The sequence below is a fragment of the Chionomys nivalis genome, chromosome 16, assembly GCF_950005125.1.
Source record: "Chionomys nivalis chromosome 16, mChiNiv1.1, whole genome shotgun sequence".
NCBI classification, from domain to species: domain Eukaryota; kingdom Metazoa; phylum Chordata; class Mammalia; order Rodentia; family Cricetidae; genus Chionomys; species Chionomys nivalis.
In genome coordinates, this window is record NC_080101.1 from 4503879 (window position 1) to 4518369 (window position 14491).

Genomic DNA, 14491 nt, shown 5'->3' on the forward strand with positions numbered 1-14491 from the left:
TCACTTTTTCTTCTTTTTTTCTCCCTAACAGCAGGTGCTCCACATTGTAAACAATGCCAGTCGCCATAATATTATTAGCGTTTGAATTTTTATTACATTCTTGTCTCCCTACATATTTTAAACTTCAGTGCAAGGAATTTTTGGCAGCAGCTCAGCCAGCTTCTTATTTCATAAGGAAGACAGATTCTGGTGAATAGAGTGCTCTATTGTCATTTATAATTAGAAAGTGTAAGATTTACCTAATCATAAAATCACCCAATATTTTCAGGTTTGTTTCCAATTTTCAAGGTAATACATTCACATCTGTCCTGAGCAGAACACTAATTCCCCTTCCAGTTACATTAGTTTCACAAATGTTTAACCCTTGCCTAGCCCAGTATCTTTCTGTAATTCTCCTCTCACTGATTTTTTCAAAGGCTATAGTTAAAAGCCGGCTCACTTTTGTCTTTAACAGTTAAAAAAATGGCCAGAGTACAGTGCATTGATGCATTCAGTAGAGTTGTTTTAGCAATCAATGGATATCACTGCACGATCAATTTGCTTTCAGCTGTCTTTGTGGGCAAAGGAGATGGCTACGGTGACATAATTTGGCAATTGTTCTTTGCCAGTTGCACCATTAAAGCCCCAACCATAGTGACCAAACTCTCAGTATAGAAACAGTTTTCTGCATACAGCAAACACTCAATAAGTATTTCCTTAAAACAACAAAAACCCAGAGAAACCCACAGTATTAGAGCAATTCCTCATTGTTCTCAGGAGTTAAACACTTATGTCCTATAATTCATTTCTGTATTTTTGCAAATTTCTGAAGACAACAGTGAGTTCAAAAACCAGCACACAGTGCTCTCAGAAAGACTGAACCGAGTGGTTCTAAATGAATTAGCCAGTTACTTGATGCTGTGTGCAGACAAGATATGATTTCCAGCTTCGGATCTGAAAATTCCCATCATTTTTGAGGCAAATTTCATGATAACACTTACAATAAACAATATTTAGTATTTTTCTTCACAGGTTGTAAGGACCTTTCCACTGGCTAGCTGGGGGCGGAGGTGGGGGTGGGGTGAGGGCGGAATCCAGCTAGTCTGTTTCTGCAGCTAAGCTCCTTCCCACTAAGCTGCATTTAGAGCTGCATTCTTTCCAGATCACTTCAATAAGTGAAAGCCCAACAGAGAGCAGACGCGATAGACGAGCAATAAAGGAAGGAAAGAATTAAAAACCCTTTGTTCTCCCTGCAGCACATCCACAAATCTGTTAGCATTATTTCCCTTTCTTCTCTCTTTCTTTCGCCTTTCTTATTTATTTATTTACTTTTTTTTTTTGCATCCCAAGCCAGATCTCCAGTTCTCTGAAGCAACCCTTAATCAAGCTCCCCAAAGGCCTACGACTGCATGCAGCAATTTCTCCCCTGCTCTCAGCACAGATGTTTCACGTACATTCCATTACACCTACAAGCCATTACAGCTAATGGCTTATTCTGATGAAGAAAGCTGCTTTTGCTCGGTGCAGCAAAGGGGAACATTTCCTCCTGTACAGTTCGATTCCTGCAACAATGAAATGTGGGGGCAGGTGGCACAACAGAACTCTCTAATGTTAATTACATACTGTATTACCCCCAAATTTGGCTGGTCATTAATTATGCTAATTTACCTTGCTCAAAATTAGCACCATCAATGTGAACATTTGAGCAGATTATAGTAAAATGAAGTCTATCATGGTAGCTTGTAAACCTGAACCTTCTGAGCCCTCCTCAGAAAGACCATTGTTACCAGATAAAAACCCTTAAGGAGAAACGGTCAATGCTAATACTTGGTCCCCATCGCAGACAATATCCTAATTTCCTAGGAAGATAATATGATGAGGAAATGCCTTGTTTAAGGCATTTAAGGCATCCTGACTAGCTATGTCCTTTATTAATTTCTAGGAATAGAAAAATTAGTCTAAAAATATGAAACATCAAGAAAAATCAGGCTGCTATGTTTTGGACTGAATACAAATCACAGGTGTTATTTTGAAACAGAACGCAGGAACTGTAGAAAATAACATTTTCTGGCAGAGTCTGGAGTTTTAGCACTATGGAGTGCAGTGATTTTCTTGTATGCATTTTTCATAGAGCCTTGATAAGGAGAGATGTGGATGTCTTCAACAGCTTCTGTAGTTAGAGACTGTATTTTTTTATTTATTGCTCTATTAAAAATTAACATGTCTCCCCTTCCAACTAATGTCCAGAATTTTCCATATTGGTTACAGGCTTAATAAAGTGTGTGAATCAGGTTAGGTTTATTTTTATATATGAATTAAATAAGTACAATTGCATTTTGGCCTGGTGAAATTGATTGGATTTCAGAAGCAAATAGAATGTCTTTTCTATGGCGTGAACAGTCTCCGTTTCCTCTTCAAGGCTGCTGTTTCCTTCTATCCATCTCCAAGAAGCCATCATCATATTAACATAGATGACAATCTGGCAAGGAGGTGCTGATCAAAGATAAATTTCACACCCGCACTTCGCATTTTCTAATTACACCATCTGTGTCAGACTCTTTCGTGGCAGTTCTGCCCAATCTGTCAAATGCTGCGTGCCTGTGGGAATGCAGAGGAGCTGAGAAGATCGCCTTGTCTCCCCCCACCCTCCCAGCCGATCCATCACCCCCAATCGGAGCTGGGCAGAGATATTAGTCTAATTGGGGACCGGAATGAAAGTTCCAGGTTGCGGGGGAGATGAAGTGTTTGGGGAAGGCAAGACATGAGATTGCAATTTGAATCATATTACGGGGCCTGCCCTAGCTTGTCTGGGAGCAGGCTGAGAACAAGCCATGCATGCAATATTAGGATGGGAGGGAGAGGGCAGGAGAAGGTTTTTTTTTAAGAGAATCATGAATGAGAAAGCGTCTTCTTTCATTTCTCTGCTTCTTCCAGGCATATTAAGGATAAGTGATTGTGAACGGGCACTGATGGGAAGCGTTCATCCTTTTATTGTAAAAATGGGAGTTAAAGAGAATGACCCAACTGATAAGGCTAAATCTAATCTAATCAAGCCCAAGCAAATAAATCCAACAGTTATACCTAAATAACAAAAAGTAGTTCTTGGGGAATGCACTTGGTCACAATAGGCTGAAAACAAAAGGCATAGCAGGCTGCTAGGGACTTTAATAAAAAAAAGTTTCAAATGTGTAGTAAAGTTCAATTCCACTTTGATCTCTTCTGTATTAATTTACGGTGACAAAGTCCATGAAATATCAAAGAAAAATGAAATGATTGCCCTTTGAAACTAGTACCATAGCATAGCTATTTCTAGTTATTGATTTCTTTCTGCCCCGGGTTGCTGCCTTTAAGTCATGCTGTATCTGATGCCAAAGTAAGTGAATAAATGTAATAAATCATTTTAACTCTTCAAGGGTGCACACTCATTTGTGTTTACTCAAAAACTGGTCTGCTATCAAGCCAAGAATCCCCCCTCTGCTCTCCTCCTCAATGGTATTTCTGTTGCCCCTGAGGAATCTGCAATCCTTTTTTGCCCTGAGGAATCTGCAATCCCTTTTACCCCGCTCATTCTCTACCCAGTTCTGTCTTGTTTCTGATTCTGTCTCCACTTCACAGATGTGAGCACACATGAAGGCATTGTGAAGATTCTAAAGCAACCTGAAATCTCGAAGGTCACATTATCGATGCCTTTGTTTATACCTTGTCTCAAATGAGGTGATATTTCATGTTTCTGTTTAATTATACTTGATTCGAAAAATTTTACTCCAGATACACTATCTCACTGTCCTGATGGTGAAGTAGGGCCTCGTTGCTCTCTTTGTGTCCCATAGGAAATCACCACATGACGGAAAGGGGTTTTGCATGATTCTTTGTCTTTCACGTCATACATAGCTACAATTTTATTGTTGAGCACAATTAAATAGCGTTCTTAAGTACTATCGGTAAATCTAATGGTCGTACAGGAAGGAAGGTCTTCTTGAGTCATTGAATAAGCACAAGCTGCTGGCATTGACATGATTCTGCTTGTGGGGAAAAATATTCTCGATAACGTGACCGTTTAGTAGTTCCCTGGCTCTGCCAATCAGAAAGCTGTAAACAAAACCCATGGTTTTGCTTAGACTCTATAAGTTTTCCTGGTCACAACCTAATGTAATCAGTTCCTTGAGGATTTCATTGTGAAGATAAAAATGAATCTTTTTAGAACACTGTCTTCAACTTCACCAACCATGACAATAAACATAGGAATAGTGACTATATACTGAGTAGATAGAAAACTATCAGGAGATCATTTCCAGCTACATGGTTTCATTGTTCTCATAGGTTCTCTTCACACACACACACACACACACACACATGCACACAAAGAGGGAGACAGACAGATAGGTGTGTGTGTTTGTTTATAAGTCATATCTATTAACATAACTGAAGAATTCAGGAAAATACATGAGAGAATGGGCATTAAATAAGAAAAGAATAACTGGATGGCCTAACTATAAACAAAAGAGATGCCCTACTGATCAGAGAGTAGAAAGGAACAGCCTAAGCAGTACTCAGTCCCGTGAGTTGTTACTTCCAATGGTAAAGAAGAGGTCTTCATCTCGGACCCTTTGATTGTACTAAGCCTGGATATTGATGAGGGATCCACAGAGTAAATCCATTAAATTACTTAATCACTCCACTTGCTTAATTCAGCTGTGAATGATCCCGGGTATCTGCAGAAGCGGATGAATTTTTATTTTCTTATTGCCATGAAGCATTCTCCAGTGCCCAAAGCCTGTTTGGAGTCCTCTTTATCCCCAGACATTCCAAGCAGCTAGAAGTAAAAAAGGCCACAGATCATGCACAGATTTAAGAGAGTGAAAAGACGACCTCAAATGCTAACTCTGGAGCTGTGCATCTGTGAAGTACGAACTTCTCTCAGTGGGTCATAAAACAGGTCAACACACAAGTCCTGGTATGATGGGAAAAATTCACATTTGTAGCTGCATTGTTGAGATACTTTGTTCAATTGAATTTAAAGAATATTTTTTTTCTTTTTAGGTATGTTCGCTGGACTTTTAAGTTTTGCCATGTTTAAAAAATAGTTTACAATTTTTAAAATGATGTTAAAAGTGAATTTTGGAGAGTTTACCATGCATTTCTCCACAAGGAACTGCCAAACATTTAATGATTTATTTCTCTAAACCCACAGTTAGAAGAAAATAGTTTGGTATTTTGAAGAAACAGAAGAGTGCAAATAGTTGAGGGGCACCAATAAGTTTCTTACTAATTTGCAGCCCCTTCCGCGGCTCGGTTTCTACCTCAGCCCCCAGTGCCATAGCATGTCTTTATTAAGCATCCCAAACCCAAAGTTAACTAATCATGTCACAGCTCTGCCATCCTGTCTAAGGGGTCTTGCATCCTTATTTCAGTAATACATCTATGCATAAATATTTAAAGAATAAAGATTATTTTGGGGCTTGCTGGCTCAGTAAAGCTCAACAACTTTAAGGATAATATTTACAGAAAAACGAAAGTAACATTTTGGACCAATATTCAGAGAGTTGTCTCCTAGATAAGGCACCAGGATGAGAAAACTGCAGTTTCACCTCCACGGTCCTGGAAACAAAATGCAGAACAGCCTGGTTGCCAGCTCTGCTAGTCTTGATCCTTGTCCAATCCCACTCTGGTAAGCTTTATTTCACACCCCATTTAGAGCATGCTTGGAGGAGCACCCAAAGATGTGAGAGTAGGCTCAAGGCTTATCTCGACTCTCCAGACATCGGCAGTGTGAAACATGGTACTTTTAAAAATAATGTTTCCTGCTCTTCCTGCTTCCGGTCAAGCTGAACACTCTACGGAGGTGGTTGTTCTGGTGGAATCGTTGGTACTTCGTGCAGTAGGCCCTGCCAGTGTCTGGGTATGCAGAAGGACATGGAGACTGAAATTGAAAATTTTCAAAAGCGGACCACAACAAGCCCCCACCGCAACACTAAACAGCATTGCTGGTGCTACAGTTTAACTGTGTGTCAGAGTTCAGTTTTCCCAGGGACACAGCCAGAGTCCAGCCAAATGCCCACAATTCGTTCTTATCACGGACCTTAATGTCAGCAAGCAGAGGCATCTTCAGAGTGCCACAGTTAGTGACTTCTGGTTTTCTTTAACCATTGAGTCTTAAAAAAAAAAAAATACCTGAAAAAAGTAAAGGTTTTGCTTAGCATGAATAAACAGCATGGGTTAAAACAATTGTAAATATAACCAATCTACATAGTCTTGTTAAGCAGAAAATATTGGAGTAAAAATTAAAGAATGAATTTTTTCTGTGAAGGAAGAATGCATCAAAGAGCTTCTCACTAAATGGACTTAAAGGTGTAAGTGAAGTTCAGACACTGGTAAAATGGGTGAGGGAAATTGGCAGACTACTATTCGCCCCTTGAAGCACGCTTTCTGCACAGTCTCTCTCACACACATACACATGGATTTCTTTTTTCTTTTTTTTTTTTTGTCTTTTTCTGAGACATTGAACAAAATTTTGCCAATTACAGACAGTCTGTTTGAAAATTCTACTGTTTCATACTTTGAGTATTCATATTTTAAAATGCATTGTTTTGTAAAGCAATTGACACGTGGAAAGGTTGGTTAGGAATATTGTCATCTGTAGCATTTCTTAGCAGCTCTTTTTATGAAGACTATTTTTAAGATTGACTCAGACTTTATTTCCATCACTGGAGTGAATGTGCCTCTTGGGTAAGAACTCAAAAAAGGGAATTTTTAGCGAAAGAAAATGTGAGCAAATGTCCCCAGTGCCAGCATTAACCTGGTGTGACTCCACCCGCAGGTGGCTGGTTCTGATGCATCTTGAGTCCTTCCTTTACTAACTCAACACCCAACATCCTGAGTTTTGCAAAGCTCAAAGTCTTAATCTTGAGAATAGTAGGTTTTTTTTTGTATTTGAAGAGAAAAGAATAATATTTGAATTATTATGAGCGATAATTTATAATCTCTATCACATTAAGTGTACAACATCTGAGCTTAAGCGTTCCTCTGAATCCTAGGTCTTCTCTCAATAAAGTTTAAATTCTTTCACTTATTTATTTTGTATGTGTGCATATGTAGACATGTGTATGGCACAGTGTGCATGTGGGGATAGAGAACAACTTACTGGAATAGGTTCTCTCCTGGGGATCAAACTCGGCTTTCCCGAAGCTTTGTATCAAGGGTCTTTACTGACTGAGCTATCTCACCAAGTCATCTTAAAGATTTGTAAAATTTCATTATAAAGCTTTGTCTTGTATATTTAAAGCCCAGAGTACACAAGCTGAATCTAGATGCCAAGATATGCATTTCCCATTCAGAAAAAAAGTCTGTAGACGCAGCAGCTAGCTCAAAGGCATCAGGACACGGTGTGCAATGGAGGTGTTTCTCAGATTCATGTTAGGCCTCATGTACCTAGAATTCATTAACTTTATTTTTTTAACCTATTTTTGAGATGTGAAATTTCTGCTTACTGACAACATAAGATATCAAACTGGATAAGACAGGGCTTTGTGCTAGGTGGGCACTCTACCACAAAGACAACTCCTGGTGCAATCTTGGTCTCTATGATACAATTAAAGAATACCACTTCTTTGCCTTTTCAAGTCAATGAGTTAAAGAATTTTTTCAGACACTCAAGTCTTTTTGGTTCTACAGAGATATAACCAGTCTTGTTTGTTGGTGAACCTTGCTCTGTTATTTTTTTATCATGTAGGAATCCATCCATTCCTAAACAACACAGTGGTTAATCTTATATAATCTTATATAAAATAACATATAATCTTATATAGAATAACTTATATAATTTTATATAGAATAACTATATATAATCTTATACAGAATATATATAGAATAACTTATATAATCTTACATAGAATAACTTATATAATCTTATATAGAATAACTTATATAATCTTATATAGAATAACTATTGTTATTCTGCCTCAGGTCCAATAAGCTTTAATATGAAAAACAAACAAGCAAACAAAAAACAAAGAGGGTAAAAGTCACGGATTTGCTATAATTCATGTTGGGTAGGCCTCTCCCCTCATTTGGGGGGCAGCCTCGGAGAAGTTCCTTAACTTCCATCAGATCTTCAATTCCTGCAATAGCCCTGTGATGCCTGTCTTCACAGGTTCAAATGAATCTTAATCAGAAAACCCCCTACACGCGCAGGCCAGGGTGTATAGAATCTTACGTACTAATATCTAGGCATGCTAACGAGTCACGGAATGCTCTCAGGTCCCCGCCCCTTCCTTTCTGCTGCAATATGAGCTAGAAGAGCCCTCCGATGTGACACTAAAGAGTCTTTCTAGGTAGTAGACACCAATGGGGTCACGGTGACTCATACCTGTAGAAGAGTGACTTCCTCCCTTTTCAGACTGCATCTTTCTGTTCTTCATGTGGGGGAGTTGGGTGGAAAACAGGCAAATATTTAATGTGTTATTATGACAATACACAACACACACACACACACAGAAATTTTAGGTACATTTTGGTTAAGGTTTCTTCTCCATGAAAATTGCTCTTCTACAAGTTAGTATCTGGTTAGGATGAGAAGTTTTGCATCTTCTGATGACGTAAGATGCGTCCTTGCTTCCACTCCTGCTCGTGCATCTTTGTTGGGCTCCAAAGCACATGGGGTGCCATAAAGAACCACATGGCAGAGAAAACAGGTGCATTTCATTTACCATTTTAAAAACATTCTCATTACAATGTTTTTATTATAACATTCACCACCAACCCGCTGACATCCAGGAGAATGAGCAGGTTTGGCTGGGTATCCCAGCATCAAAAGCATGTATATAACAAGACTATGAACTTCCTCAGCAAACTATGATGGGTAGCAGTGTTAAAAATGTGTAGCACTTACTGAGGCGGAGGACTTCCCTATCCTTGCATAACTGCTATATCCCTGATTTACCAAAAGACAGGAGATAGATATGGCACACACCATTTCGAGTTCACAGCTACGGAAAAAGCAGGAATCTAACCAGTCAAGAGTGACCTCTTCCCCTAAGCACAGTCAAATGCTTTCTGACACTGAGTTTACCCTCTTGAATTAACCTGAAGGTCACGGCTAGCTGTGTTCATGACAACCGTTTAAGGTTCCACTTGTTGGTTCTAAATGTTGTCTCATTCCTTTTTGTTATGATGTACACCTGAGAATTTACAGTCATCCCTTTTCTAACGTCGTCAACTTGCACCATTGATCTTAAATTCAAGTAAAGCATCACTTAGATGGCTCTTTTCTTTTCCAATGGCTGTTTTCTTATTTGTCTTCTTTGCAGTTGTTTTTATTTTTATGTCTATAGCAGCTCTGCCTGCCTGTACCACATGCTTGTCTGGTGCCAGAGGAAGCCAGAAGAAGGGGTCAGAGCCCTTGACACTGGAGTTACTGTTGCTTGTGTGCCATCATGGAGGTCCTGGGCATTGGACCCAGGTCCTCTGGAAGAGAAGCCAGCCTAAGCCACTTCTCCAGCCTTGGTTCTCTTCCTTTAAAACATGGTTTTTAAAGTACAGTGTATTTTTGTAATTACTTATTTGTATGCCTGTGTGGGGGGTGTATGCACGGCACAGTGAACAGAGATCAGAAGAGAACTTGCAGTAACCAGTTCTCACCTCTGTCACGTGAGTTTGGGGCTCAGTCTCAGACCATTGGCAGCTCCGGGCAGCTGGTGTTAGACTCTGTACTTTTACTCAAGGGAAACTGAGGTCCAGTGAGATTAGATGCTTTGTTTGGATTCCCTGATAGGATGAGGGTTCAGATCTACATTTGTGGAATAAAGTAACTTGTGTTGCTTCCTGCAACTTTATACCCCGATAGAAGGAAGCCCAAAAGCTATACTGTCTCCCTAAAAAAAAAAAACCAAACAAACAAACAAAACAAAACCTAGTGATTTAAACATATTCCCTGTCTTTTCAACTGATTGCTTGTGCCTCCTTACACTGGTTTTACGAGGCCTTGCTTTACTTTCATGTCCACACCTGTGTAACTCCTTCCTACCAAGAGGGAGAGAGAGACAAGTGAAACTGATCAAGACCCTGCCTTCTGTAACTGTATAATCACTCACAGAAGAACGGCAGCTATCAAAATAGCACCAGCTCCCAGGAAAGTCGTCAGTAAACGGAGTGGAGACCACACCACGCAGAGCCCACCCATAGCAGGTCCAATGGAGTAGCAGGCCTTCCTCCAAAATCCACCTGCAAAGCATCCGTCCTGCAGTAGAGCCGGAGTGCAGAGTGCAGAGTGCTCATTGTTATTTGGACTCCAGCATCCCCTCCAATCTCAGGCTTGCCTCTTCTGCAAGCACTCATCCAGTCTCGCAAATTATCTTCATTCAGAGGGAAGCAAAGCTTTTCATCACTTCTCTCTCTCTCTTATCAGTCAGTCCTCTCTTTATTCCGAGGATTTGTCTAGCTTGCTACTCTGTCACTCTTAGCGGCCTCACCCTCTGTGTGTGTGTGTGAGTGTGTGAGTGTGAGTGTGTGTATGTGTGAGTGTGTGTGTGAGTGTGTGTGAGTGCGTGTGTATGTGAATGTGTGTATGTGTGTGTGAGTGTGTGTGTGTGTGTGTGTGTGTGTGAGTGTGCTGTGGCTGAAGCCAGGCTTTGAGCCAAGCAGGCCATCTTGATGCATGCAGCTACAAAAGCCATTCAGGAATCTATTTTCAAGTGACTGCCATTTTTATTACATTTCAAAGTAGAACGAACTTTGGAGGAGAGGAGCAATAAGACACTTTCCACAGCTTTTAAGAAAAAAAAAAAACATTTCTCTGTATTTTGATGCCTGCACTGGCAGTCACAATAATATCAATTGCTGATTTGGCATCTTTACGTTTTCTTATTACCTAGCAATATTCTCAAAGAAGAAAGAAAGTTATGCAATACATAATGCCATGCATGAAATAGGTTAAATATATTTGGACTGTATTTGAGACCAAGAAAGTCAAGGGTGAGGGGGATTTCTTTGGAAACCCTAACACCATAAATGGGGTTGTTGACAAATCTGAGTAGCGGTAAAGCTCCACTAGCAATGACATCACGCAATCACTGTGGAATCTAACGAGGAAGGCAGGATTGCTTTTGTAAAATTTGACCTTTCTCTCAAGGACATCAGTCATCAGTTTGTTGGTAATGTGTACCCACGTGATGCTTTTTAACATTTTCAAATAGAAACTTGAGTTCACACAGTCCTAGGAATTTGAAGAGTGATTTCTGTCCTCTGAGAAGATTTACTTCAGATATGCACAGTTTATTAACAGTTTATTACTCAGAGAGAAAAGCATTCATAAAAGACCGTCCCCATGTAGTCTCCATGTCAAACTGCTGAGGAAACCCTCGCAGAGCCAGCTGGTCTCAGAATCTAGCTTGCTTCGTTCCTTTTTTTTTTTTTTTTTTTTTTTTTTGGTAGATGTCACCCTGGGCATTGTAAATCATGTATGTGTACTATGTAATTATATTGTCTGTGGATTTATGCAACTCTATTGCATATTTCATTACTTGTTCTTGGTCTACTTATTAAAACTACATTTTACATGTCTAATAGCGCAGTTCCGATTGTACCAAATATGAAAGTCTGACATACAGGCATAGAGAAATGATGTTTGAGCAATTTACCAGACTCACTGAAGGACAGGAGAATTACCTTTCTTTTGTAATGAGCTGTGGAGGGTGGTTCGGCCGCTTTTCCACATTCGTGATTCCTCTATCCACCCTTCTTTCAAAATCTAAAGCCCCTGTCATCTGGTGGCAGAAACCTGAATGTTCTTCCCACCAGGCCTTTATCCCAGGCAAGGCAGAGGTTAAAGAAGGGTGAGGGGCCCTTGCTGGTTTGCCGGAAATCCTAATCCCTCTGGGACGCGGTTCAGAATCCAAACAGGGTTCAGAGCATAAACATTGCACGTAATTTGTTGTTTCCGTACATCATTTGCCTCATAAAAAAAAAAAAAAAAAAAAAAAAAAAGAGCTGAAAAAAATTCAATGTGTGACTACAGTGACAGAGAGTGGGTGCCAACAGCTCTCTGGATAGCTTTTTATCTCATTCCCTTAGCGAAAACAGTTAACTAGGCACTGGTGAGAGATTCTGTAACTGCGCAACACAAAGCTGGCGCCAGCGCCAAGTGTGGCGTGCCAGATGTGCGAATCCATCCTGAGCATGGCATCCGCAGCCCCACAGCCCGCCATAGCCATTAATCTGGAGACCTCTGGGAGTTCTGGGGAGCGCTGTAAAACCCGGCCCCTGCCAAGGCTGCATCAGATAAAGCCATCAATGCATTGTAAAAAAGACACAAAACCTATTTCATGGGCTGCACTGATCAAGCAATTACAATCATTGACTACATTAAGCAAAGAAACAGCGGGGTGCCCTATAAAATTGACTGCCAACTTGAATAATCAATAGACTCCATGTAGAGTAAATTAAATAACTGAAAAACTATTTGGAAACGCTGAAGTTAAAAAGCCAATCAGTAATCCCTCACCCATGGCAAAACAATCCTGCTTCCAAAAGATTCTTTGATTTGCTTGAAAATTTTATCCCTTGGAAGTCCCGGGACAGTGTGCTGGGGGATGGGGGAGGGGAATCTTCTTCCACCTCTTTACTTTATTGAATCTAAATGTGTTTACAATCGATCAGGGTTCTCTTTCTGTCACACGTAACCAAGTACAGACTCAAGTCAGGAAGGCTTTGACCAGAGGTTCCCAACCTAAAGAGAAACACTAAGGTTTGATAGAGCTCAAGGTATAACGTGAGACTTGTAATCACAAGCCTTTATCTTAGGTGTGGAAAATAACTTCGAAGATAGGTATCTTTAACTTACTTTTTTTTTTTCATAGGATAAGGCCATGCATGCAGAGAGAGAGAGAGAGAAGGCTATGCCCAAGCAAGCTCTTTGGAGACACTCACCGATTTACCTGCTTGCACAAACATCCCTAGAAGGTTTGAGAGGACATGAGAACCAAGATAAAATTTTATATTTCCTTCTTCCTAAGATATTTTCCTTGTTTTTCCTTCACTGGAAAGTAACAAAAAAATCCACAAATATAAGCATTAATTTATATTTCATGTTATTGATGTCATGAAAACATTGCATTACTTTTCATGGAATTATTTATTACTTAGATACGTACATATTTGTTTGTTTTGTTTCAGGCTACAGAAAAAAAAAACAATTTCACAGGCAATTTGTTTATTGTATTATTAGAAAAATCCAGAAGAAAAATTGATGAAAAAGTGAAAATGATTTTTCTTGACAAATAAATCTACATATACACACACAGAGAGAACACACAAATGGAGGAGGGGAGATTTTGCAAATCTCCTTTGTAATTAAAGTACAATGATAGTAATTTCAGATCTCAGAAATGAACTTATTAGGTAGTAACTTATCTGGATATAAAATGTATACAACAGTGGGACTTCACTGTGTTTATGTGTGCCTACAATGATATTTTTCCACTAAGAGAGGTTCTTTAAAGAGCATTATATCGGAGACAATAGAATTTTCTTTGTAGTCAAAGCTGTTTTTGAAAACAATATATACAGTAATAGTACAAAGACTCCCATGGCATTGATGAATACATCATTAAGCAGAGATTATTGCTGTCCCCACTGAATATAAGATCACCCTGATATCACGATGATTTGCATATTAACAAAAATAATATTAAGCTATCTTTAATGTGGCATTTGAAATACCTCTTCTAGCATGCCAGTTGTCTGGAGCCAGACTAGAGAATAAATTGAAGGGTGAATATGGAGCTAATTGTCACCAGCAGGGCTTCTGAATCTAGGTAACTAGGAAATATCTTCATGGTATTACCTTTACCATGCTAATGTATTTTATAGTGCTGCCTACAGAGGCACACAATAAATTCGCTGTCAATAAACAGCTTGCCTTAACACGCTGCCTCCTTTCCTATTAAATCTAATGAGGACAAAACCCTCTGAAAGGGTGGCTTTAATGATCAAACTTTATTTTAAAAAGCTGCACTGGAAAAGGGGAAATATGATGAAGTAAAAATGATTATATGTCACAATAAAATTCTCCAACTTGTCGGCTGATGAGATGATAATGTTGCCTGTAAAAACCGAAAGAGCCAAGCACTGCTGAGACCCTGATAAGACGTCTTATTGAAATCTATTGTATTTACTCCTTATTAGATTCTGAACTCAAATAGATCTTGATTGTCGAGAGCTTGGGTATTTAAAAGCTTTAAGATCATCAATTACATTACTCATAATTTCCACATCTGCCTTCCCCACTGCAATTCAGAGAGAGAGAAAGACTGTATTAACACAGCCTTCCTGCGACTTGATTACTGGAGACTCCGTCAAAATGTCCACTTGAAACGCTGCTGCCATGAGAACTTCTCTGCGATTTTCCATTTTATGCAACTACTTCCTACACAGATAACTTTGGATAATGATTAAAATAAAATGTTAAGAGTTCTACCAAACCAGAGGGAGAAACGGGGGTCCCCGTACCCCTAGACCC